Source organism: Equus przewalskii, chromosome 5 (genome assembly GCF_037783145.1).
Source record: "Equus przewalskii isolate Varuska chromosome 5, EquPr2, whole genome shotgun sequence".
Lineage (NCBI taxonomy): Eukaryota > Metazoa > Chordata > Mammalia > Perissodactyla > Equidae > Equus > Equus przewalskii.
This window is the reverse complement of record NC_091835.1, coordinates 30,271,012-30,294,089: the sequence shown is the minus strand read 5'-3', so window position 1 is coordinate 30,294,089 and position 23,078 is coordinate 30,271,012. Positions and strand designations below refer to the sequence as shown.

The window sequence follows — 23,078 nt, the reverse complement described above, 5'->3', positions numbered from 1 at the left end:
ACGTGTATCCTACCGCACAGTATGGAATCACAACCTCAAGCAGATGTGTCCACAGAAAACTGTCAGATTACACTGATCAGCCGTTTCCAGGCTTTTCCATTAATCTTTTTTCACTGTTTGTTTATTCATCCTGCGGTCTACCAGCACTCGGTTGCAGACAAATGGATGCAGAGACCACAGGTTTAAGGAAAATATGTGAGAGGAGAACTCGCGATTGAGAATTCCATCCATTAACTTGTTTTTTTCTCTGAACTGGGAAAGACTGCTATTATTTGATTTTTGAGGTGAAATATCTCGGGCTAACTCAAAGATGATTAAGAACTAGCTAGGCCCTGGGGTGAGGCAGTGTTCTGAGGAAGCAGTTTGAGATCTGCCAGCTTTCCCAGATGTCCTGGAAAGAGCTGTGGAAGAGCTTGGAGCCCCTGGCTGCCCCTTGACCTCTCAGCCTCTTTTCAACCTTCCCCTCTAAAATAATGCTGCCTCCATCTAGGTCACTGCCACAAGCCATAATGAGGATCATACATAATTACATTTTTCCTTTTTGAAAGCTCCGTTAAGAGTATAAAGCATAAAATTGCTTTCTTCATGTCTGCAATTTGCTTTAAAATAATCAAGTATGTGTGTTGGGGAGGCGGCAAGGAGCAGGCTACAGATACAGAAAGATTGGCCATGAGTCAGTAATTGTTGAAGCTGGGCATTGGGTACATGGGTTCATTATACCATTCTATTCTTGTATATGTTTGGAATTTTCTCAAGTTAGCTAGTGTCATCCTTCAATTGTACTTGCCCAGTCATCACACGTGGACCTTTTCCCCCAGGATCCAAGTAATCCACATTCACAAATTGTCACCAGAGCACTCAGTTCGGTGTTCAGACCCCTGTGTTCTAGGCAGCAGGCATACAAATACTCAGAGCTAGTGCCACGTCTCCCGTGGGTCAGGTCCGGTTCTCAGTGCTCTTCTGCTTTGTCTCATTTCGTCTTCATAGCAATCTCATGAGACAGCTACTATTATCCCCACTTTGCAGATGAGGCACAGAAGGGGTAATCACCTGTCCCAGTCATGCAGCTCATGAGTGGTAGGGCTAGAATTGAGACCCAGCTTGTGCTCCTCAACCTGCTACTGTGGCCCCTTCTCTCAGGGAGATGATAATCCAGTGGAGGAAACTAATCCCAATAAAACGTGGTGTGGGAGCACAGAAGAGCAGGCAATGCTCTTCACAGACCTTCAAGTTTGACCTTGAAAGATGAATTTTGCCAGCAACGGAGTTCGAGGATGAGGGGAGGCAGAAAAGATGGCCTGAGCAAAAACAAGGAGGTAGGAAAGGACACGAGGTGTAGGGAAGCAATGACACCAATGTTGATAGATGGAATACTGCTTGGCCTGAGAGCGTGGAGGAGGGGCCGTGGTGGCTGAAAATGTAGCTTAAAAGGAAGTTGAATGAGCCCATATTGTGAAAGGTTTCTAATGCCCTGGAAAGGAAGGTGAGCTTGGGAGAGTATTACCCACACCACCAGTGACCCTAACCACAGCCACCACAAGAGGCTGATAAAGAAAAAAGCACCTGGGTGTGTCCACTCTGGAAAGTGCCCTGCTTTGCTGACCCTGAGGGCTGTTGGAGAAAGAGAAGAGAAGGCCATGGCCTGAAGCTGTCAAGGGAAGTTGCCCAAAGCTACACCTCCAGGAAGTGATGGACCTGGAGCTCAAACGTGGCTGGGTCTCTTTCCAAACCTTTCTCTCCAGTTCCTTTCACTGGTGCACAGCACCGTCAAAGGCTCAAAGCCAGGTAGGAGGCTGACATGTGATCTAGGACACTGAGGAGACTTCCTGCTAGCCTTGTAGGGTTTGAGGTATCAAGGCCAGGGGGTGGTTTGAGGTTTCAGAGGAAAGAGGGAAATGATACGCCTGGCTTGCTCACCAGCAGGATGGATGTGAGTCATGCCAGGAGTTCGTGCTCCATTAGGCTCCGGAAGCCATTTATTCCCCAAGAAGTAGGCGATGAAGCGCTAGAATGTTCTCACCTTTTTTGGGCCCTTGATGGGAAAGGAATGAGGGTTGAAGACTTGGTGATGCACGTCAGCCCTCCCCACCCACAGAGACCGCTCCTTTGCCACGTTGCCTGGGGAAGAAGTTATCACCAGGCCGCATGGGTGGCTCCCAGGGCAGCCGTGGGATCTTCACAGCCTCGTGCTGCTCCTGGGCTTTAAAAGGAACGAAAGCGCTCTGTTTTCCTTCCAAACCGTTCACGACAGCATGCTGACGTTCCTCTTTCCCCTCCTGAATTAACACTCCTTCCAATCTCTCAGCCTCGGCACCCCTGGTGCTCCGTCTCCTCAGTCTTGTTTATGGGGGCAAAGAACTTGAGCCGTGGTCCGTTTAAGAAGGAGAGTTGGCCAGGTGAGGAAAACGTCCATCGGACAGCTGCAGAGTTTCCATGCCAAAAGCTGTCTCTAGCCTCTGGTGGAATTCACACTCAAGAGGTGGTTCCTATTTGGTTCATCTTGGACCTGAACTTTTTTATCATGGTTTTATTCTTAAGGGTTGTTGGAAATGAGACTTTGGAGGGAATCTGTTTGCATTCTTAACGTGGACTTGGAGTTGTGTGCACGGTTTAATGGGTTGGTGTCCCTGGACAGCTCCTTACTGTGCATTTGTGCAGTGTGCATGTACTGGGAACACAACTCAGAAAGGAGAACTCTGTGACGGTTCTCCCGCCACCGCTGAGGAAAATGGTGAGCCACGTGGGCAGCGACCTTGGAAACATGGGGCAGGCTCCAGGGTGCATGGGTGACTGGAGGTTTCTGCATCCAGTTTTTCCAGCATTGTTATCATAAGCATTGATGGCAGGAGGATCCTGCAACTTTTAGGAGTCATCTGACTCTTTTGGGGAAAAGAAAACTCCAGAAGCTAGTCAACCTTCCCCATCAGTTGGGCTCATTGCTGGACATTCCCTGATGCTAGCTGCCTAAAGGACACCCAATCCAGGAGGGGCGTCCATCTCGGGGCGGCTGTCTTCAGCTACACCCTCTCCTCGCCCAAGTTCAGCCTCTTTGGGGCCTTCGGGGGGTGTGGGGAACAGGGTGCTTATCCTGCTCAATGGGCAAAGAACGAGCTTCTCTATTTCAGGGCAAAGTAGGGCTTGGCCTGTGGCATGTTGGCCCTGAACGTGAAGGCAGGTGGGCCAGGAATGGGAAAACCTAGGTTCCCATCCTGGCTTTGCTGGAGAATTCATTTAACTTCTTTGACCTTCAGTTTTCTCATTTTTAAAATAGAAATATGCTGCCCACTTCACAGGTGTGTAGTGAAGGTAAACGAGATAATGCACGGGAAGCAGCAAGCCCCACGTAGTATACGGTGGGCATCCAGCAGCCATCGGTCGCATTAAATCAGCTTGAGTGAGCCGTCTCTTGCTTGCGGAACTTGCTGGGCAGCACCTGCCATGTGTAGGGTAGGATGATCCCCATGGGTTGTAAGGAAATCCACACACTGTTTTGCCTAAAGCCTTGAAAATGGGATCATCACCTTTATAGAAGGTCATCCCGCTCTGCCCAGAGCCTACTCCAAGGCCTGTCGCCTACTGTCTGGAATGCTCCGTAGATGCCGAAATCCTCTACAGGTGGGAAGACAGGCCTCGGAGGAGAAGTCTTCTGTGGGGGAGTCACTGACCTCTCCACTCTGCCCCTGTTCCAGGCCCCCCAGGCCCTCTCTGGACTCAGGAAAGTACAATCAGAGGGCTCTGGGCCTGCCTTCCTGGGAGCCTGGTCCCTGGGCTTGGGCCCCTGTCCCCTCCCCCAGGGGAGTCGGATGCCAACAATCATATTGCTTCTGCTTTAGGAGGAAAAAAAATCCCAGATGCCAATGTGCCTGCCTCATCAGCTGGGACCACGTTACCCTCCTGCAGGGATGGGCTCCTGAATGCGAGCTTTGTCTGCCCTGCCTCTTAGTCACTGTGACAAAAGAGACCCAGAGAGACTGGAGCCCAGCACTGGATTCTTTGGCCAGGACGTCACGTCGTGGTGTTCAGGACACAGGATACAAACAAACCCTGATTCCAGTACCTCCCAGCTCTCCTATGAGGACTAAAACTTGCAAAAGGCTTGGGAAGTGTCCCCATTCAATGCCTGAAGTGAGAGGACACTTCGATCCCCATTTCCTCCCACCCAAGCTGGTGGCCTGTTCTTCTCCCTGTCCCCTCGCTGCCTGTAAGGCCCCTGAGGGCAGGGGCTGTGTCTGTTCTTCCTTTTGGGCCCCCTGCGTGCCAGTGGCACATGCTTGTGCTCACACTAGGGCCTACTGAGTGGTTCAAACTGATTTTCTCACTTGGTGGCTTCTGACGAGCTTTGTGTTCCGGGATACTCTTTCCCACAGCTGGCCCAGTTTAGGTCCTGTCACTAGAAGTGTATCAGTTTCTGGAATATCAGCACAGACATCTGTCATGAACCGAACTTTCCCTGTGGGCAGGACAGGTCAGAACAAGCCTACTCCAGAGCTCCTTGGAACCATGGGGAGCCCTGTCTGCTGCCTGCTCTGTCAAATTCCTTGTCTCCGGGCCAGGGCGTGGAGCAGCGGGGCCCTGTGACTGCTGTCTCCTGTGTAAGCGGTGGGAGGGAAGCAGCTCGGGCTTGACCTGGAGCCTCAGGGTCCTGTTTGAGGGTCTTACTGTGGCCTTCTGTACTGCCCTGTGCCGAACTCTGCTCAGGTCCTCTGTCTCTGAACTTTTATTTCCTTCCAGGAGCTCTCGAGAAGTCTCACAAGGCTGCTTCCTTCCTTCTCTGACCTTGGTGAGGTCGTGAAGACTCAGAATCTAATGCAGGTGTTAGTTCTTCAGAGGAAAATCTTCACGCTGAAGGGCTCGTCTGATGTTCAGTGAACTTGCCAGGGACTGAAATGCAGCCAGGCTTCCTCCTCTCCCTCTGAGCGTGTGTGAAGGAAACGCCCTCACTCGATGTCAATACACACACACACAAACACACACGCAGAGGCTTTGGCCGAGGGTGAGGGTCTCCATGTTATGAAGGAAATGAGTAAACAACTTCAATATTTTTCCCCCTCTGAGGCTTGCAAAGAAGGTGTTAAGAGCACAAGATTTAAATCATAAACATTATTAAAAGCCAAACAGCGCAACATATGACTCTTGCCAACTCGGACAGAGTGTTTGGGGTAAAGCTCCGCTGAGCTAATCCAGAAGGAATCGGGTGGAGGAAGAGGGTGGGTGGGAGTCAGCCAAAGCATCCAACTGTGAAAGGGGGAGTGGCCCGTGAGCACTGACCCCGCCACCCACCCGGCGGACCAAGGAGGGTGGTGCAGGAGCCCAGGTAAGGCCTTTAAACTCTTCTTTCTACCTTTCCTCATACTATTTTTTAACCAATGGAGCCTCATTTATGCTTAAATGGCTCATGGCAAGGGAGGGGAGCATCTATGCCGGCAAGTCCCAGAAATGGCCGAAATTGCCCACTGAGGAGCTATGAGCAACACACAGGAGACGGGGGCTCCTGTTGCTCACGTGCCGGGCTCCTCTCCACCCAACCTGAGGACTAGTTGCTTCTTTACCGGGGGCAGGGACTATGCTCAGCGTCTCACAAGACACGGAAATAAGATTCCTGCTTGAGAGGAGCTCCAAGTCCAGTTGAAAAATCAGAACAAAGACGTGAATCAACAGTGAGCGCTATAATTCGGGATGGGATCAGGGTGCGGGGGACGAGAAGAGCCTCCACAGGGCAGAGGGAACCACTCTTACCTCCAACCCAACTTCAGCTCCACGATGTCTTCCCACGAGGGCCCTGCCAAGCTCAGGCACCTCAGTGACACCCAGCCCACCTCCCGTGCCTGATCTGTTTCGGCTCCTGAGGACATTTCTGCACTATGAGGCTCTCTTGTGATTTTTGTGTCATTGAACTTGCAAGTGCCTCGTCCCCCGTCTCTGACACAAGCTTGCCAAGGACAGGAGCCCATCTCTGCAGAGCTCTGCGGCCCCTAGGTCAGGAGCCACCCCATTCCACGCCTGACAGAAGCCCCCCATCCCTGAGCCTGCCCTTCTGAGCTCTTTGACCCAAGGGAGTCGTGAGGACCTAAAGACAACACGGGGAGAGGAGGAGGGAGGGAGCCTCGGCTCGGGGACAAGGGCCGTGCTGACCTTCCTGCGCCAGTTAGACTTCAGTGGCTGAACAACTTCAGAAGACCTGCTGATCTTTCCTGTCTTAACAAAAGTATCGGTTTTATTTAAAGGTGTCAAAAATAATCAGCACAGCTTGGGACTGGCCACAGCGTTCTTATAGACCTCAGAGTTATCTCCTGGGGGCCTGGGCACCTGTGCCCAGAGTCTCTGCAGCCTTCAAAGAGCCAAGGCGTAGGGGTGGCTCTGGCGGGACGTCCTCTAATCCCCTTGGAATAACTTCCCGTATACGTGTGTTTGTAGGTGTCTCTGTAAACAGCGATTAAATGTTCCTGACCGGGTATCTGTGTCTGCAAACCAAGGCTTCTATTAAATGTAATTACTTCCTCCTGGAGTTTCTTTGAATTCCCCTCCTAAGACCGAAGGAGAGGAGAGGCGTGTGCTGCGGGCCTCGCCTGGGAAGTGCCAGGAGATACTCCACGCCCCACAGAAAAGGCAGGCCCTCTCTCCTGCACCTGCCGCCGCTCTGGCCGTGGGGACAGTGCCAACCCCAAGCCTGGCAAGCCCTTTTGAACAGCTGCCCTGATTCTTTCTTTCCCATTTTCCCCTTTGCTTAAAAAGATCCCACCATAAAAATGTTTTCTTCTCTTCCTCCATGTGTAGCAAGCAGATCGGGAAACCCCACGGGCTGCAAATTGCGTTGAGCTGCAAGCAGGCATTCACGCTGCTCAGGGGCGAACCGGTACCGTTTCAAGGTTCCAGCCGTGCCCAGCAGGACCGGGAAGGACTTGTCCTGGGTCTTCAGGACACAAAACCCCAGGTGCCGGCAGCTGGGCCTACTCGGTGGAGAAGTTTCTCAATCAAACTCCGTTACTTAAGTTCTGGGTCTCTCCCTAGCTGCCCTTGGGGTCCTCCTGAGGTTTGCTGACGTGCTTGTTTCCAGGTTTGCCTCAGTCACTGCTGACTGTCGGTAAGTTTAGTTACCAGGGCAAACTTGGGCCCAGCAGCTCCCCACTGTGTCCTCTCCCACCTCCCGGCCCCGCATGGGCGACAGGCTGACCCGAGCCGACCCCGCTTTGCCGCAGCCTTCACAGACCGCCCCTCGCTCAGACGAAGCACCCCTTGTATTTGTTATTTTTTCACAGTGGCCCTCTCTGAGGTTAAAATTGAGAATTAGAGGGGAATTATTTATTTAAATACCTCAACAGGAGGTTATTTATATGAGAACAGACAGTATCCTTGATCATCCAGCTGCCGACTCACCGGGAAGGAAAGAACTCTTTATTACGAGCTCATGCTGAGTCGGTCACTGAGCCAGCCTTTCACGGGTGTTAACGGGGAGCACTGACCACGTTGCAGACAGATGTTGGATGAGAACACAGCGCACATCTGTTTTATCATCAGGGTATCCCTGTGCTTAGAAGAGGGGCTGCGGCGTTCTGGGTGTTCAGTAAAAATGCATCCCATAAATGAATGGAAAGGAAACGGAAGCTCAGAATGGGACACCACTTCCGTGGAGTCTCCCAGCCCAGCGCAGCTCCGTGGATGGAAGCCCAGGCCTGCCTAGCCTCCAGCCGGTGCTCCTCCTCGCCTGCCTTCCACATCTTTTCTGGATATAGCGTGTGAGGCTCTCGCAAAGGCTGCCCTCACACAGTATGCTGGTTTCCCAGAAAAGTTAAACATAGAACCACCATATGGCTGCCCCACTTCTGGGCATAGAGACCCAGAGGAGTTGAAGGCAGTGTCTCAAAGAGACACTTGTACACCCATGGTCACAGCAGCCTTATTCACAATAACCAGAAGGTGGAAGCAACCCAAGCATCCATCTACTTGCTTGGATAAACAAAATAGATATACAGTGGAATATTATTCAGGGCCTTAAAAAGGAAGGAAATTCTGACACATGCTACAACATGGAGGAACCTTGAAGACATTATGCTAAGTGATTGAATCAGATATTAAAGCACAAATATTGTATGATTCCTCCTATATGAGGTACCTAGAGTAAGCAAATTCATAGAGACAGGAAGTAGATTAGAGGGTGCCAGGGGCTGGGGATGGGAGAGACTGGGAGTTAGTGTTAATGGGGACAGAGTTTCAATTTGGGAAGATGAAAAAGTTCTGGAGATAGTGGTGATGGTTGCTCCACAGTGTGAATGTACTTAATGCCCCTGAATTATACACTTAAAAACGGCTAAAATGGTAACTTTGATGTTATATAAATTTGATCACAATAAAAAATTAGTAAAGATGGGGCCGGCCCCATGGCCAAGTGGTTAAGTTGGCATGCTCTGCTGTGGTGGCCCAGGGTTTCGCCAGTTTACATCCTGGGCGCAGACATGGCACCGCTCATCAGGCCATGCTGAGGCGGCATCCCACATGCCACAACTAGAAGGACCCACAACTGAAATACACAACTATGTACTGGGGAGATTTGGGGAGAAAAAGCAGAAAGAAAAGAAATTAGTAAAGAATGCTAAATGCAGACACAAAGTAGAATCGAGTTTTTGTTGGGGGTGATGAAAAAGGTTTGAGTGTAGATTGTAGCGATGGTTATACAATATTGTGAATTTATTTAGTGCCACTGCATTGAATACTTATGAAGGGTTAAAATTATAAATATTATGTTAAATTTTTTCACCATTTTTACACAGATATCATGAAAAGAAAAGAAAAAAGGAAGGCAAATTTTCTCCTGGTGACGAGAATTCTCAGGCTCGCCTCTCTCACAGCCTCCCTGTGTGTGGCACGGCAGTGTCAGCCACGGTCACCATGCTGCTCAGGATGTCCCTGGTGCTTACTTATTTGTAACTAGAAGTTGGTATCTTTTGACTACCTTCCAGCATTTCCCCCTCCACTACCCTCCACCTCTGGTAACCACAAATCTGATCTCTTTTGCTATGAGTTTGGTTTTTGTGGGGGTTTTTTAATGAGAAGATGGACGTTAGCTGAACCTATTGTGGTCATCATTTCACAATATATGTAACTCAAACCATTGTGCTGTACACCTTAAACATACAGTGATGTATGTCAATTATTTTTCAATAAAACTGGGGAAAAAATAATAGGATAAAAAATAAATTTCTTCCTAGTTTGTAGCAAAAAAAAATTTTTTTTTAAATTTCTAAAGGCTCCCCCCATACCAAATCCTTGCAGCCTTAAGGGCTGCTTTGGTTATGTCGTGCCCTCATCCAGAGTCTTTCAAAGCCTCCTTCTAGCCAAGGATAAAGCCTGAACTGGTCAGCCCGGCACCAAGGTCTCTCCGCCGGCCTGGTCACTGCTCCTCAGGCCTCCACGGCCCCAGGCCTTCCTGGGCCTCCCACCTCCTCTGCTCATCCTCGGCCCCAGTTTCGGACGAGTGTCTCTGGAATATTGAAAGCCTTCAGCAACACGTTGCCTGTCCCCCGTCTTTCCCCGAGCAGCCCAGGCCTCCCACCCCCTCCAGCCCTGCTGCCCTGGCTGGCTGGCCACTCCTCTGACTCCCTCTTGTCCACCCTAAAGCACACCTGAGAGCTTCTTCCACTTTCCAAATGGGGAATAGGGCACAAGGAGGTCAAATAAACTACCTTTTATTAGGTTTGTTTGGTTCAGAGCAGACAACTCCTGAGGAATTTACTTCCTATTAGAATAAAGAAAGGCTGCTTTCTATTGCAGGCATCGCCAGAGAGCAGTGAAATCGCCCTAACTTCCCCTCGACTACACACCTCCCCTCTCACTCTCTAAGGCAGCCAGTTTTATTTTTGAACAAATTTTTATGTTAGAAAAAGCTTCCTTATAGCTTCATAGATGATTAGAGACGGAAAGGATCTTAGAAATAATCCCGCACAGTCTCTTCATTTGAAACAGAAGGATGTGATCAAGGTCCCCTGGTCCCTAGTGGCAGCCCCAGATGCCTCTCTCAATGTGATCAAGGTCCCCTGGTCCCTAGTGGCAGCCCCAGATGCCTCTCTCCAGCCTAGGCTCCCACCAGCATGGCACATGAGACCTCTGAATAGGGCTGATATCAGACACCAGCTAGGGTCTTCCCTACAGCCAGCTCTCTCCTGCCTTGCCAATGTGCTCCCCTGCTCGGGGAACTTCTGTGTCCACAGGCAGTGAAGAGCACATCTTCCCCAAGGTCGACCCAAGAGCTGGACAACTAGAGGCCAGGCACAGGCAGAGCACGGATCCCATGCCCCAGCCCTTTCTACCCCAACAGGAATAAATCTCTTCTGCTGGAAACAGCCAAGATCAATACTGTTCACTCCAACTAAACATGGACACCCTATCGGGACCTAGGGAAGTTGCCGCTCACATTTTATTTAATAAGCTGATGTCATCTACTGGAGATAACAAATGACTGTGTCGCAGCTTCCAAACTATAATGCTCACTCGGATTCTGAAATTGCCAGCAACTACGAAGCGTAGATACGAACCTTTGGGATTAGATGGGGATTCAGCCCCATTCGCCATTTTGGAGCCATAACTATATCTGCTGCCTAGGTTTGTACCAAATTCAATTACTGTATCTGACAAAAATGCTAATACGTGTTCAGCTTCAGGCACAGCCTCTGAAATGGCTTGAGAAAAAGCCCAAATAACTTTGAAATAACTTTCAAAAATAACTTCTCAAACCAACGATAAGGCATATGGAGTAGACTTTCAAATGAGCTATCATGGTGTCTGAGAAATAAGAAGACTCAAAAATATTTACACTTTTAAATTTTAACTTCATGCAAGAAGAGAATGTCATGTATGTTGCCTGATATTTTGGTACAAAGGTTGGATGACCGCCCGAATTGAAGGTCTGAGGCACATAGCTACGGCATCGGCCTACCCTGTCTTATGTACCTCCTGCCTCCATAAAAAATCTTATCAAAAGAAAATGAGGAGCCGGCCCGGTGGCGCAGCAGTTAAGTGCACACGTTCCACTTCTCGACAGCCTGGCATTCGCCGGTTTGGATCCCAGGTGCGGACATGGCACGGCTTGGCACGCCATGCTGTGGTAGGCGTCCCACATATAAAATAGAAGAAGATGGGCATGAATGTTAGTTCAGGGCCAGTCTTCCTCAGCAAAAAGAGGAGGATTGGCAGTACTTAGCTCAGGGATAGTCTTCCTCAAAAAAAAAAAAAGGAAAGAAAATGGGTCTAACTTGGAATGATTTACTTTTAGTGAATCCATATTGAATCCTAGTACTTAATAATTTCTTTTCAAAATGTCCAGAAATACTTTAATAATTTCCTCTAAATTTTTTGCTGGAAAGTAATATTAATCATGAAAAAGAAAGCATGTTGGTGTTTGAACCCCTGGAGCAGAGGGTGGCAAACTTTCTGCAAAGAGCCAGATAGTAAACATTTCAGTCAGGGCTGGTTTCCTGGGCAGGCACGCCAACCCTGGGTTTAGAGGGCCCACACTCCACACTTGGTTTAATGTTCTCCTGTTGCCATCGTGGAAGTCCAAGCTTTTTTAACCAGGGGCTCCACATTTTCATTTTATAGCCAGTCTTGGCCTCAGGCTTTGCAGCCCATGTCGTCTCTGAAGCACCCGCTCTGCTGTGCGGCTGCAGCGCCGAGGCGGCCTCAGGCAACACGCAAACGAAGGCGTGCGTTCCAAGGAAACTTTATTTGTAGACACTGAAATTTGAATTTCATATAATTTTCACGTCTTGAAATATCATTCTTTAAAAAAACTTTTTTCCATCCACTTAAAAATGTAAAAGCCATTCTTAGCTTGCAAGCCATACACAAACAGGCGGCGGGCTGAACTCAGCCCCCGAGGTGCAGTTGGCTGAACCTTGGCCTGGAGAAAAAATCTGGAGACTACGATTTTCCTCTTTTCAAAATTCTGGATGTTGACCTGGATTCCTGGGAATTTACCAGGCTTACTCTGCACAGGTCGTGCTAGTGTGCTGCCATATTGGGTACAGGGACGGGGTGTTATCAGTTAACAGAGCTGTGCTTGTCTACACCGCAGTGGAGAGCAGGGAAATGTGCCTTTCAGCAACACCTTTCCAGCGAATTCACCTCTTCCTTCTGGGGCCCTGGGTCTGACCAACCGGTGAAGGCAGAGGTGGAGGTTCCTCTCGCTTCCTCCTCCTCCGCCACTCTACAAAGCCACTCTAGTCTCCACAATTGTGGTCCTGGGCCTCCTCCTTCTGCCTGAGCAGAGATCAGGAGGGACACTGGAGACCTTGGCATCCACAGAGGTGGCTGAATCCTTTCCAAAGCCTCTTCACGGGGACTCCACTAAAGGGTTTTTCTGGAGAGTGAGGTTGGCTGGCCGAGCCCCGGTCCGACTCCTGAGCGCCCAGATTCCTGCGAAAGGCACCCCTGAGCAGATGCCTCTATGTCTTACTGGCTCGAGAGAGTTTCTAGAGCTCTCCGAGAAGCACCTAGAGGGCAGGAAGGAGAGGCAGCATTTCCTACTCACTGTCTTGGACACAAGCTCATCCCCCAGTCATCTGAGTTCCGCAGACACCTTCCTCCCTCTGGCTCGTCTCCCTCAAAGCCTCAGCCCTGACTCAGGTTATGAATGGCGATGGGGTCAGGCCCACCCATAGCAACAGCCGCAGCCCTTTCCCCAGTGAGACGAATTCTTCAGTTACACTTTCTCTAGCTCCTTCATCCTGAGAGACGGAGGCCCATGGCTGTGAGCACTGGTGTCTAAGTTCATTCCAGACATGGGCTTGAATCTGAAGGAGCCAAGTCAGCCCCCAGGAAGGTTATAATTGCTGAGGAAATAATCGTGAGGAGGGGTGAGTGGATGGGCTATTGCGAAGAGATTACACATCTTGGGACGTCTGCAACTCAAACTTCACAAAAGAAGAGGAGAAACAAGAATTGAAAAGTCAATGGCAGCTAGACCTCAGGCCCCCAGCACCCCAGCAGTGACTGTATCTGAGACAGCATCGTCCAAACAGCCGACCAGGGGTGAAGGTGGATGTCCGGTGGTGGGTATGAGAACAAGTTCTCGTTATTAGTGGCTGTTTTAAAATCAATAAAAAACTGGGCTTAAGGGCTGTTGAGAGGATGAAACAGTGTAAGCTAAGGAATTTACCATCTGGTTAGAAGGGTCAAACTAACACATAAATACACACTTAATGTCAATATAAGGCCATATGTGATAAGTTCACAATTCACTGACGCGACAAGCCTGAGCTGAGTGCCTACCGTATGCAAGATAGAGACCTAAGTCCTTGAGTGGGAGGAGCGGGGACACCCTAGTGTCAGGGTAGTCAGGGTGCCCCGCGGGCGGCAAGGACAGGTCTGTAACGATGACAGAACACTGAAAGGATCAGTGGGAGCTCCATAAACTGTTTCGGTTAGAGGAGACAGTTCACACAGAGAGCAGTGGGAGCAAACACCAGACATTTCTTAAGGAGGCAGCTGGTCGGGGCCTTGAGTGCCCAAGCAGAGTCAAGGTTTAGCCCTCATTCAATGGCCACCTAGATTTATGGGCTGGAGAGTGACATACAAAAATAGTGTTTAAAGAAGGATATAAGCTTTCGGAAGGCAGAGGTTTGTTCTGACTAGCTTGTATGGATGACCTCAGCCAGGAGAAGCTGAGGAGATAAGCCATTCGATTAACATGAAAGAAAGCGGCAGGGCTCGACTGGGGGAAGGTGGTCGTGTTAGCAGGCAGAGGACACAACCTCAAAAGCACACACACCCTTCACCTCCCTAAAAGAGGACAGGCTTCAAGGTCGGACAGACTTGGTTTGAAACACGATTCCACCACTTTGGGCCTGGTCTCCTCGTCTACAAAATGGGATAACACATACTGCATAGCGCTGTGAGGAGAGTCGAACAAGATGACCCACGCAGAGCGCCTGGCTCAGGCCCTGGCCCAGGACGAACACCCCATAACACTGCCCCTTTCTTCCTTGTCTCTGGAAGAGCTGAGTGGATGTTTTCCAATCTTTTTTTTCAATGATTATGGATTCACAGGAAGTTACAAAAATAGTACAGAAGGTCCCCCGTACCCTTCACTCAATTTCTGCCAATGGTCACATCTTTCATAACTACAGCACGTCAAAACCAGGAGACTGACAGAGTGCAATCTGCAGACCTTATTCAGATTTCACCAGTTTACTCATTCGCGTGTGCGCGTCTGAGTGTGTGTGTGTGTGTGTCTATGCAATTTTATCACGTGTAGATTCTTGTCCATCAGGATACAGAATCGTTCCATGGCAACAAAGAGCTCCCTTGTGCTATCCTTACCAGGCGCATCCCTCCCACCTCATCCCTGACCCCTGACACCACTCATCTGTTCTCCATCTTTATAATTTTGTCATTTTGAGACTGTTGTATAAATGGAATCATGCAGTATGCAACCTTTTGAGGTTGGCTTTTCTCAGAGTGATACCTCTGAGATGTATTCAAATTGTTACATGTATCAATAGTTGGTTCCTTTTTACTGCTGAGTAGTATTCTATTGTATGGATATACCACGGTTTGTTTAAACATCACCCGTTGAAGGGTACCTGAGTTGTTTCCAATTTTTGGCTATTACAAATAGGGCCGCTGTGAAGTTTCACGTACAGGTTTTTGTGTGAGCACAAGTCTTCATTTCTCTAAGGTAAATGTCCATGTGTACAATTACTGGATTGTATGGTAAGTGTATATCTAGTGTTTTTTGGGTTTTTGTTTGGTTTGGTTTTGGCTTTTTTGGTGAAGAAGATCGTCCCTGAGCTAACATCTGTGCCAATCTTCCTCTATTTTGAATGTGGGACCCCGCCACAGCATAGCTTGGTGAGCAGTGTGTAGGTCCATGCCTGGGATATGAACCCACAAACCCCAGGCCACCGAAGTGCAACGTGCAAACTTAACCATCACGCCCCCCAGGCTGGCCTCGTGTTTACTTTCAGAGTGGCTGTACCCTCTTCCATTCCCACTGGCAAGGTATGAGAAATCCAGTTTTTCCATAACCTGCCAGCATTTGGTGTTGTCACTATTTGTATTTTAGCTGTTCATAATACAGGTGTAGGGCTATCTCATTGTGGTTTTAATTTGCATTTCCCTAGTGGTTAATGATGAACACACTGATTTTTGTATAAAGTGTGAGGTTCAGATTTTTAACCCACGGATATTCAATGGCTCCAGCACCATTTGTTGAACAGACGATTCTTCCTCCATTGACTTGCTTTTGCACCTTTGTCAACAATCATTTGGGCATATTTGTGTGGGTCTGTTTCTGGGTTCGCCACTCTGTTCCCCTGATCTGTCGGTCCTTCCGCTGAGACCACACCATCTTCATTACTCTGACTGCACGGTATGTTTCCACATCAAGTGGAGGAATTCCTCCCGTTTGTTCTCCATACTGAGTGGATTGTAAGACAATATTCACCCCAGATTTCATTCTAGGCTGAGATCAAGTACAAGAAATTTCAACATAAACTGGGTGATTTGGAAAATTTTGGGGGAACCTTAAAAAAGGTGTTTTTTTTCCCACAAAAGTAGGTGAACCCTCTCTCTTTTTTTTCTGTTTTTTCCTTATTATGGTAAAATACACATAAAATAAAACTTGCCATTTTAACCATTTTTAAATGTATAATTTGGTGGCATTAAGTATATTCACATTGTTATACAACCAGCCATCACCAGAATGTTGCCATCAGCCCCGACTGAAACTCTGTCTCCCAGCCTCTGGCCACCATCAATCTACCTTCTGTTTCTTTAAGTTTGACTATCTGGGTATGTCATATAAGTACATTACACAATATTTGTCCTTCTGTGTCTGACTTCTTTCACTTAGCATAATGTCTTCAGGGTTCATCCATGTTGTAAACCATGTCAGAATCTCCTTCCTTTTTAAGACTGAATAATGTTCCATTGTATGTTTATACTGCATTTTGTTCATCCGTTCATCCATCAAGGGACACTTGGGTTGTTTCCACCTTTGGGCTGTTGTTGTAACGCTGCTACGAACATTGGTGTACAGATATATCTTCCAGTCCTTGCTTTCACTTCTTTTGGGTATAGACCCAGCAACGGACAGTTCTCCCAATGCCAGACTCCAGGCTTAGTCAAACTTCTGCTTCCTTCCCTTCTTTTGTCAAGACCCCAGGGGCCATCAGCAAGTGGGTCCATTGGGCCACTAGGGGGAGCTCCCCACCCTGGGATCTGAAGGGGTCTTTGATTTCTTTGCAGCCTCCAGCTTGGTGGAGGTGAGAAAGGAAACAGTAAGATTCGAATGAAGGAAACAGCAGCCCTCCCCTGCTCTCAGAGCCATTTCTCAGGGCTGACGCATTCACAGCCTTGCAGACTTCAGGGTCTTTGTTCCCTGAGCTCGAAGCACCACCTCAAAATTGCTTTATTAAAAGCAACACATCTCTGGGCCCAGGGGTGAGAGATTGAGGTGAGAATCAAAGAGCTGCTCTTTCCTCAGTTGTTAGTTTGGGGAAAATTGGTTTCCTGCCTCACTGTGAACTTGAACAAATTATATATAAAAAGCACTTTATCTTCCACGTTTCTCTCAAGTTCTCCAGCCCAACTCTTCCTCTCCCATTATTTAAAGAATTAGGGCCAGAGCAGACTTCCCACCCCTGAGTAATCGGAGGGAAGCAGGAAGGGAGAATGACTTCCTTGTCTGTGGTGGTTTGGGGCAGAGAGGGCGGCCTAAACAGCAGCCAGCAGTCTCTTCATTCTCTCTCCAGATGGGCTGTCCTACAACTGGGGGTGAAGCCTGGCCTGGATCCCTGCTGGCTGTGCAATTGTGGGCAAGTGACTTGACCTTGCTGGGTCTCCATTTTGTCATCTGTGAAATGGGATAACAGTGCCGACCTCACCGTGCTGTTGTGAGGATTAAACGCCTTAGCTCATTATAATTCTCCTGCAGAAGTTGGTCCTGGATTGCAGGAGGTGTCCCTCCACATCCTGCCCCCCACCACATGCCAAGAGCATACATATAAAACTAACATTTATCCACACGGTACGGTGCTGTTGACAAAGCACCATCATTGAATAATCATGGAAACTATCCTAATCCAGAAGCTTTTCCTTTAGGCTGGACTCAGAATCTGTGCCGCCAAGACAGCGGTTCCAATGCTGGATTCTGCTGGAGCAGGTATTCCCCGCCCAGCTCACAGAACACCAACTCCCCACTCCAACCCCCACACCTGGGCCCCCAGAATGACAGGCCCTGATACCCAGAGGGGCTCCCAAAGGGAAAGCAGAGACGGGGAGGCGGCCGGGGCCTGGTTCAGAAAAGATGAACATCTCCTCTAGTTAGAACAAGAACCCAGTAGAGTCACTTCCACCACCTTACTTCCTGCTCTCTCAGCTGCCCTCTGAAGCAGAGAAGTGGTCAGTTGGGAAGTCACAGAAGTAGCTCCAGGCCACATGCTTCCCTCATAGTGGAAGCAGCCCTGAGCAATGAGGGGTTAGTTGACAGGAAAGGATGGCACACTGGGGCTGCCCCATAGCATGTCCTGGGGCTTCCGTTCCCAACCCCAGGATCCCAGTTTAGCCACTCAAAACATCCTTGATTGCTACCAGTCAGCCTGCCACCCGCTGATCACACTGAGATTGGAAACACAGTCACAGTGGGGTTCTGTGGCTAAAACTGGGTCTCAGCCTGGGGCAGGGGTGTGAGTGGGGTGATGGTGCTAGCTGTGTGGGAGAAGACACACCATCTCCAGCATAATCTACATCAGGACCACTTTCTTGGTAGCGTGGATTCTTGAGCCCAGTCCTCAGCAGTGGTGACACTGCAGGCTGGTGGTCTCCCTTACTAGGTGTCACTCGTGTCCTTCCTCCTGTCTTTGGCCCTGGAAGGCAAGGCTGAGATTACAATCTTTGTTTCAAACAGTGGGGAAAATTCAGCTATGCCCCCCTCCAGCCTCTGGCATCTGCTGGTGACAGTGACCTTAGTCCTCTCAGGCAGAGCTTGGCTCCCCTCTCTTGCGTGCTCTCAGGACACCCCACGCTCCAGTTCTGCCGGCTCCAGACCTCCCTCTCCTACTTCTGGTAGCTCTTAGACAGCTGCTCCCAGAGAAGAAACCCCCCCTCCTTCCCCGCTCCTGGCCCCGCTGCCAGCCTGCCTGCCTCAGTCCTCTCTCCCCGCCACAGAGAAGACAGTCAGGCCGTCGCTTGGACCTAAGTAAACATTTCTGTGCCCAGAATTTGGAGCAAGTGAGTGTCCTCTGCCTGTCTGGGTCACTGTCGTCAGCATCATTGCACACAGGGCGATGCTGAGGATTCTCTAAGTGCTAAGGGAGAAGGTTTCAAAGCACTGACTGCAACCAGATTTGTTCTGATCCTTTAATTGTTAGACTGAGGCATCTTTAAAACACACACTGCACACCCCTCCCGGGTGGGAAATTCCGGAGGACTGTGGATTGCCTGGCATAGGTTTCCATTACTGGCTCCTTCACTGTCAGCTTATGGAGACCCTGTCCCTGTAACTCAGCACAAACCCTGATGGGCATTTAAACTAAAGAAGCCAAGCAAGCAGCTCTGGGCCGCTGCCACTGGTGGGGTGGGGGAGGCCTGAGCAGAGCGCCTTGGGGAGCAACCAGAGGCAGGCAGCTGCCTGGGTGGTAAGCTCTGAAGGTGCTGAGAAGGCTCCCGTCAGCTTCCCCACCCACCCCTGGGGCCCTGAAATATCTCCTGCAGTAGATGCTGTGGTGCCCGGAATTCCACCACTGGCAAATCATTTGCTGTGGGTCTGGGAGCTTTTCTGTTTCCAGAATTCCTGCTTAACACACACCAGAGATGGAAACTCAAGAATGAAATAGGCAGATGGGGATACAGGTATGACTGCCGAGCTTCGAGAAAGACAGAAAGGAGATTACAAGGGGAGGTAGGCGTGTGGGTGTGAAAGAGATCTGCAGAGCTCACATGACGGTGAGCTCACGGCAGGGCTTCCCAACCTGGGCTGGTGGCCTCCGGCCTGTTCTCTCCTTATCTGTCTCCCTCCTACCTACTCAGGGTTGGGAAATGCAAGTCAGCACCTCCAGCACACGACTGGAGTCTGTAAAAACCAATGGTATTTATCTGTTCGTTCTTCTCTTAAAATCGAATGTGTTGCAGGCCCGTAAGTGAAACTTGAAAGGAAAGGAAATATTGCGTGTAATTTCAGTCTCTTTGCTAATCATCTTTATCTCACCGTGTTTATGTCAATGCATGAAGTCTCGAGGACTTCGAGGAAGGGAGAAATGTTGGAGTCTAATGAACAATGTAGCTGATTGCTATTTTCTATGAGTCATTTTTACTGATCAATGTATTTAAGAACCTCAAGGATTAATGCAGGATGCTGAAGTTAGTTACGGATTAGGACCCAGGTGCTTCATTACTAGACAGAGTGAAAAATATCTCCCCAGATACCTCGGGAGGGTGTTGGGCTAAATGCTTTAAATTTAACATTCTGAAGTTTAACTATTGTCCATTTCAACGATACAAATGAAAATTCCCTTGTCACTGTTTGCCTCTTGTGGTGCAACCACTTTTTCTCAAGTCAAACAAAGGCTTCAGGTGGGAAACTGCCTAGCAAAGCATCCCAGCTCACAGAGCGGAATTCAGGAGTTTATAGATGCTTTTGATGATAATTACAAGTCAGGGGACAAACCATTACTTACTTTGAGATGTCTGGATTACCTGTGGATTTCCTTTATCATCCTTATTAGCACTGTTTAGCAAAAGTTAACTCGCAAATACGTGGCCATCGCGGAACCGGAACCCAGTCTCATTCAGGCTGAGCGCACCACACCTGTTCTTGCAGAGGCCACGGTAGGAAAGAAGCTGGCTGGTGGAAAACCAGGCAGACGAGGCTCTGCCCTCCCTGCTCCCCTCCCACCCGCACTGCAGTGTAGTGTGAGGGAACGTGACTGAGAATTTCCTGAAGCCGGGGGAGGGCCACAGCCTTCTCCAGGTTTGCGTTTGTACCTTTCAGCAGGCGCCTCTTCCCCTCCCAGGAGGCTTGCTGGGTGCCGGACCTTTGGGACCCGGTGGCTGAGTCTCCAACTGGGTTGAGGATCAGAATTGTCTGTGGGGTCTTAAAAATTATAGACTTCAACCACATATATTTAGAAGGCCTGAGGTGCAGCCTGGGAATCTGTGTTTTTTAACACGCTTTCCTGAGAGATTCTGATGAAGCAGCAGTTCAACCCATCAGAGCCCTAGGAAGTCCCCAAGAGCTATTTCAGAGCCAATGACCTTGAGACACCCTCTGGTCACAAGGCGGAGTGTCTCTCCCACACGGGGCCATGTCAGTGCTCCTCAAAGAGGGCTCCTCACTGCCAACTCTTCTCTCCTTCTCTGGGCATCTGGCTTTCCTGTCATCCCCAGTCTCTGGAGAGGAAGGAGGAAGGGCCCCTCGGCCCTGGAATGCTGACCCCTGGGGAGCTCCCGGCCTCCCCTCCTCCCAGGGAGTGAGGTCTTGCTCCCTGCCTCTCCCATCCCTTTCTAACAACAGGAATTTCTCACCCTCCTCACTTTTCTTCTCTCTGCTTTCAAGTGTGTCCAGGGCTCCCTTATTGTGAAAAACACATCACTTGACCCCATGCCCCTCCCGGTCCCCTGCGTAAGCTTGCAGGCTTTATCCACACGTGTGGCTGAGCTCTCCACCGGCTCCTCCCGCCCTGACCCCTTGCCGCCGGCTCTCATATTTATCAGTTCGCTTCACTGAAACGGCATCTCCAGCCACCCTGACCTCTAACCCTCCTTCCAGCTCTCTCTTTCTTGCTGTCAACACTTGAATGTCCCCACTGACACTCAAAACGAAACGTATATGGGGTCAAATTCATTGTCTTCCACCCGCACCCCCATCCTCCTCCGTTTCCCCTTTGAGTCAGTCACAGATTCCTTAGTGAGGACACTGAGCCCAGAGAGGGAGCCTTTCAGAGAGAGAAGGGAGCCCGGCCTCCAGCCTTCGTCCTGACGCCTTGAGCTGCCTGGGCTTGGGCTCCTGGGAATCCAGGCGGGGCAGCAGTCCATCTGCTCCCATCTGGCCCCACCCTAACAGCAAAGCTCCTCGAGGGCAGGTCCCCTGCCTCCATTTCCTCTCTAACATCCCTCGGTACAGGACACAGCAAAGGACTTGAGGCCACGTGGAGAAGGGGGGAAACAGGAGGGACGTGGGGACATTACAGCCTCAAAAGGGAAAGCAGCATCTCCTGTCCGTTCCAATTTCAAATAGTACCTCGTCTTTTGGTTAAGCATTGGGGCAGTTTATTAACAGGGCTGCATTCCTTAGTGCTTCTCGTTTTCTTTTTTCTGGACCTTGATGAGTGATACTGACCAGATAACAAAACTCCCCCATCCCAGTCAGCTGGGGTCTCTGGATTTTGCCGGTTTTTAGTGACACCTTCAACTGCTTCATTCTAGATATTTGTAAAGCAGTAACTCATTCAGGGAACAATTTAAGACTCTCTTTGTTTTCTCTTAGGAGAAAAAATGAGGATTAAAAGTCCAGGAGTTCCCGGGCCAGCCCAGGGGCGGAGTGGTTAAGTTCGAGCGCTCAACTTCGGCGGCCCAGGGTTTCGCCGGTTCGGATCCTGGGCACAGACATGGCACCGCTCATCAGGCCATGCTGAGGTGGTGTCCCACATGCCACAACTGGAGGGACCCACAACTAAAAATACACAACTATGTACCAGGGGGCCTTGGGGAGAAAAAAAGGAAAAATAAAATCTAAAAAAAAAAATCCAGGAGTTCAAGGACTGAGAGCAACAGTAGACATATTTAAAATAGACATACAAAATGTCTATTTAATAGCCAGAGTAGCACTATTAATATTTATGGAGTTTGCACTCCAGGGAAGGCCTGGTTCTTAGTGCATCTGCATTGTCCTGTTTAATTCTCACATCCCCATGAGGAAGGCGGTCTGACCACCAGTTCCTTTCAGATGAGGAAACTGAGGCTCAGAGGGGTCAGTGTCTTGCCCAAGATCGCACACGTGGCGAGGCCAGATTTCCCTGTGCGGCTGATCTGGGGCCGCTTCCTCAGTAACTGCACCAGATCCCCTCCCTGGAGGGCGTTAGCCTCTGTTTGAGGGAGAAGCGGTTCGAGGAGGGGCCTCCAAGCGAGACGAGCGGGACTGTGCGCCTCGATGCATCTCAACTAAGAAGAAAATGTAAAAGCAGCTTATAAACTGGTCAGCTCTCTGCACACATTGAGACTCCCTAGTTCAGCCCTCCTTGTGCCTTTATGCAAATGCGGTGAGCTGCTGGCATCCTGGTGAGAACCTTTTCAAGTGAACTGCAGAGCTGGACTCAAACTCAGGGTCAGCCAAGTTCTCTTCTCACACCCCTGCTGCCTTCAGCTCTTAGAATTCCTGCCTATCCAGACGTCCCAAATGGTCTCGACTGTTGTGAGTCTGGGGTGTCTGGATGTTTGGGTCAGAATCTACCACTTTTTTAAGCTCTCTTTCTTAGAAAAACATCCAAATAGCAAGCACAAAAATGAACACCGAATAACCCAGACAACAGAGGTGAAATGCCTGTGAAACAGCTGTTGGGAGAAAAGGTTATCAGCTTTGCCTCTCCCTCCTGTTTTGGGCTTTGAAGGTTCATCAGGCTGGTTCCCCAAAGAAATTTTCTGTGCACCCCAAATAACCCCTGTGAAAGGGGCCAGAGAAGCAGCCTGAGGCGGAATGGAAGACTATCCTGCGACACGGGTGCTCTACTCCACCACCGCCAGCGGCAGGACCAGCAGCGCCACCGGACGCTCTGCCTCCTGGTGCTGGGAATGAGAAGGGGACCATCGCCCTCAGAAGGCACAGCCCCAGGGCCAGAGGTCAGCCTAGATCCACCCCACAGGAAAGCCACAGACAGCCAAGGCAGTGGAGGAGGCTGGCTCCTCTCTGACTCTTTCTGGAGGGTTTTTGTTAAACGTTCTGGCGTGGAAGGGGCCTCTGAGTGTGGCTGGTGCTCTGCGAGGGCATGACCAGGAAGCGAGAACAGTGTCTCCAATAAACGGAGCAGGAATCACTACAAATTTCCATAGGTCTGAATATTTGTTTTTTCTTTCTTTGTTTAAACCACAAATGC

General features: G+C 49.7%; 1 long non-coding RNA gene across 1 annotated transcript; it reads left to right on the top strand.

The window, feature by feature from the left end:
- The first annotated feature begins 5,182 nt into the window (after nt 1-5,182).
- LOC139083685 (uncharacterized) lies at nt 5,183-9,211 on the top strand. Its single transcript, XR_011540597.1, has 3 exons — nt 5,183-5,314; nt 6,775-7,081; nt 8,766-9,211. It is a non-coding gene; the product is annotated as an uncharacterized lncRNA (long non-coding RNA).
- The last annotated feature ends 13,867 nt before the right edge of the window (nt 9,212-23,078 follow it).